Below are 4,613 nucleotides of genomic sequence, written 5' to 3'. Positions count from 1 at the left end.
ATTGCTACAAAATAGTTTTGTAGCTTTCTTCAATTTATTTTTGACCAAATAATTTGCGAAACATTTTTAGTTGTATATATAGCATGCTTGTGAAAGTCGTGTCTTAAAACATCGAATGCTACAAAATATGTAAAGGACTATGGGCAAATTTATCTCTGAGTTACAATTATTGTGTGTTGCATTTGATGTCCTTTTTGCTATTCTCTATATATAATTGTACACACTTGTAACAATACGTCCAAGTTGCGGTCCAAGTGATTTTAATTAATAACAAATTCCCTAAAAGATCCTTCTCTCCTAGTCTCTCCTAGTTAAAATGTCATGTAACATAAACTTTTATTTTTCAATAATAAATTTATTTAACTAATCAAATCCATTTAGCTTAACCCAACCCATGGTAATTTAATTCAAATCCATTTAACTCCTAGTTTTCTTGTTTTAGTCTGTGTACTTTATCTTCAGTTAGTTTATTCATATTAGTAACTAATTAGCACAAATGAAAGTAAGTTATGATCGAGTATTTCCTTCTTTAGAAAAAATATGATGTAATTCAGAGGATTTGTTTAAGTAAAAACATGGTATGCTTACATATGCAATTTTTTTTCTTCATGTTTTACTATTTTACGTTTTTATAAATTTGCAGTAATTGTTTAGTGGCTACTAATTACTTCCTTTTAACCAGTCCGTCCCAATAACAAAAGAAAAAAAGTTCAAGAAGAATAACACCAACAGTTATGATGAGACATCTCTCCGTCGTTAATCAGAAATCTCGAGTTCAAATCAAGAAAATGAAAAAAAAAATTGATTGGAAGAGTTTTTCCCTTTAATTAATGAGTATTATATGGTGCACCCGGATTAGTCGGGGGCTCAAATTGGATATTGGACACTGATATGCTAATTATCTAATATTTCACTTTTTTTTTTTTTTTTGGGTTGAAATTTGAGTTAAATTTGACATCCTTAGTTATATAGCCAAGGTAGTCCAAAATTTCTACCCCTCAATATCAACAGTAGATTATGCATTTCTTGTTTGTTAATTCACTCCTAGTAATTTGAGCTGAAATGAGCAGGTGAGTCACGCCCTCAATATCAACAGTAGATAAAAAAATTCCATCGTTGGTATTATTATGACACTTGAAAAAAATGTGACTGCTAGAACCTTTACTTTGATAATTACAACTTATCAGAAATGTAACGCAGATAAGGGTAAGTAACAGTGAGATAAAAAAAAAATCAGTTTTCCTTGATATTGATATTAATACTAATAGTTACTGAAATGGTAAAAAATTATCCGCAAGGTTTACACCAAATTAATAATGCATGTCATGTATTGCACATACTCTTTTCTCACTTAACCGTACATTATTATTAAGATATATTCTTACTTACCTCATTAAGTTATTTAACAATGATAATGTATAAGTAGGTAAGATTGAGTATAATTACCTCATTGAGTTACTTAACAATGGTAATGTATAAGTCGGTAAGATTGAGTATAAACACGTGATGCCAATATTTTTAACGAAACGACATGGGCTCCTCCAAAAAGGAAAAAAAAAAAGAGAGAGAGAGAGAGAGAGAGAGAGAGAGAGAGAGAGAGAGAGATTGATAAACAAGAAGAAAACAAATCTAGATAGGAGCACATTTTCTAAATAAACCCCTGCTACTAAGTATATAACATCTGAGCATAGCTTTCTCAATTATAAATGTTTTCCCCTTGGAATTGATTATCTGGAGTCTTTGTCTTTAAGCGTTTTAAAACCTAGGAATTAATGTTTCAATCCTATTGTCACGGTCCAATTAATAAAGTAATAGAATCACATAAATGTTGAGTGTGAGTAAATTTCCCATGAAAAATAGAGAAGAAAAAAATGAGTGAATAATAAACTTGGATGACTCATATTTTTTTGAGCTAATTTTATCATCCTATTGACAAAAAAATCAAGATTTGAAATGCTTAGGGAACTTCTCTTTTCTTGCTCTATCTTTTAGCTTCATGTGCAAAGTACAAGTGTTTGGAATTGGCAAACCACAGAATAAGCTCCACAATTGTTATAACAGAGCATATACATCCAGCAAAAACTTAAAGACACATTGACTCTTTCCCCCTCTGTTTTAGGATGTACAATTTCTTTTATTATGGGGAAAGGGTCAAATTTGCCCTTGAAAATGCAAAACGGAACAAATTTATCTTCCGTAAATAGTTGGGGTCAAATATGACCTCGCCGTTACTAGTTGGTGTCTAATTTGCCGCTGAACTATGTGAAATGAAATAAATCTGCTCTTATTTTTAAATAGTGGAAGCTTCACACCAAATAGATGATAAATTTGAACTTTTCACACAGTTCAGGCAAATTTTACACTTTCTGATAGTTCAAGAGTAAATTTGACCCTTCTCCCTAATTTTGAGTTTTAAAATTTTTTTTGTTTCTTAATTTTCTCTTCCCGCCACAGCTTCTACCATCAATCACTCTTTCTTGCTACTTATCTCTCCCCTCTACCATTATTATCATCACCTCCACCACCATTGTTATAATCATCAAAAGAAGAAAAGAAATTAAAGAAGAATCAGCCAAAATTCCATTCTTATCATCTGCTCTAGTTTGCAAGCCAATAATGGAATTTTGACTGAAATAATGTCTTTTGAGGGACAAATCCAACAAATGGTTTTGTCAGAATTTTTGTAACTTAAATGGTGAAAACGCATGTCGGACATAGCACCTTCAGCGTGCGATTTTCACATCTAAAAACAGACGACCCGTTAAATATGTTTACTCACAGGTGCTCTGCTACTCATGAGCATCAGTAGATATTTCAAACTTTGGAGAAGGGCTCATCTTTTCAAAAGCACCTTCAGAATAAATTTTTAAAATCGAAGAATATTAAAAAGTAAGTTTTTCTTGTATGATGTGACAACTGAAACAACTTTTCCAAAACCTAAAGACTCATACTTGCTAAGGCTCTTTCAACCTAATGACAAAAAACGATCTTCCTTAGACGCTTTTCTTTTCATTTTTTTTTCGATTTTATTTTTTGCTTCATAATAATTTATTTGTTATTGGTAGAAAAAGTTTTAAATCAGTATGTTAAAAATATAACTGCATATTGTTACTCTATCTGCCCTAATATATGTGATATAGTTTGACTAGGAACAAAATTTAAGAAAGAAAGGAATACTTTTAAAATTTGTATTTTAAAACAAGTCATAGATATTTGTGTTACTGTAAATCATTTTATTAAGGGTAAAAGGAGAAGTTTTAGATTAAATTATTTCTAAATATAGCAATTTATCATTCTTTTTTGGACAAACTACAAAAAAAAAAAGTGCATCACATAAATTGGGACAGATGTAGATGAAAGTCAATTTTTTTCCGGTTTGATTTGATTATCGGCTTGGTTTGATTTTTCATGAACACCACTATGCAAAGGTATACGATTATATAAGATATTTTGTTTATAATATTAAAATTCTATAAGACAAAATCAGTACTATTAATGCAAATAAACACAATGAATAAATAAATATGGTAAGAAGTTAATACACAAGTTAGAAAAGTAATAAACTATAAAAAAGTAAAGGACAAAGCAAAAAAATACCTCTTAAAGATGTGGTTTCTTATTTGAACGGTTGATTAATGCACAAATTTCTATGATAGAAGTGATCTCCACCTTCCAAATAATGTTTCAAAAGTTTTTGTATTTTAGTGTATCAAACAAATTTACGGAAAAGGCTCTTGACTGAAATGCGGAAAGGGGGACTGCATAGAAAGTGATGAAGAAGAAAGAGATATATTATCATTTATGGAGAAGGCTCTCTTAGGCAAGGGCGTCTTTGTAGGTTTACTAAACGTTTTAGGATATATGAGCCTTTAGGTGTGGAAAGGTTATCTCACTTGTCAATCGGAGCAGAAAAATTTACTTTTTCTTTGATTGTAAAATTTACTATGAAGGTGCTTTAGGAAGGATGAGCCTTTCTCCAAAGTTTGAAATATTCACTGAAGGCTCATGGGTAGCAGAGCACTTTCAGTGTAAATATATTAACGGACCGTCTGTTCTTTAGACGTGAAAGCCGCATACTGAAGGTGCTCTGTCAGGCATGCATTTTCACCATTTAAGTTACAAAAATTCTGACAAACCCATTTATTGGATTTGTTCCTCAAAAGACACCATTTCATTAAAAAATTCCCAATAATGAATACTAATGCGCCGAGTGGACCGTGAGGGATTAATGAGTTGATTACCTACATATTAACTCTTAACTACTTTTCAAAAGACTGTCTTGCCCTCATAGTAACAAATCAGTGACAGAAAGACACTTTATTTAGGAGCCGATTGGACATGATTTTAAATCACGAGATGAAATCATGTTTGGACATGCAATTTGGATTTCTTAACACTACAAGAGAACAACCATTTAGCTAGAGACACATTTCCTAGCTAAAGTGAAAAAAATCCCTAGCTAATGTCTATTTAGCTAGGAAAATGACCCTAGCAAACCTCTATACTAATACGGTCTTAGCTAAATTTTACCTAGAAGATTTTGTCATTCCTAGGTAATTTTAGCTAGGATATCTCCGCTAGGCACTTTCCATAGCAAACATTTTGCTAGGACT

This window comes from Lycium ferocissimum, chromosome 5 (genome assembly GCF_029784015.1).
Source record: "Lycium ferocissimum isolate CSIRO_LF1 chromosome 5, AGI_CSIRO_Lferr_CH_V1, whole genome shotgun sequence".
In the NCBI taxonomy this organism is placed as follows: domain Eukaryota; kingdom Viridiplantae; phylum Streptophyta; class Magnoliopsida; order Solanales; family Solanaceae; genus Lycium; species Lycium ferocissimum.
The sequence above is the reverse complement of the archived record's forward strand: the minus strand, read 5'-3'. Positions refer to the sequence as shown.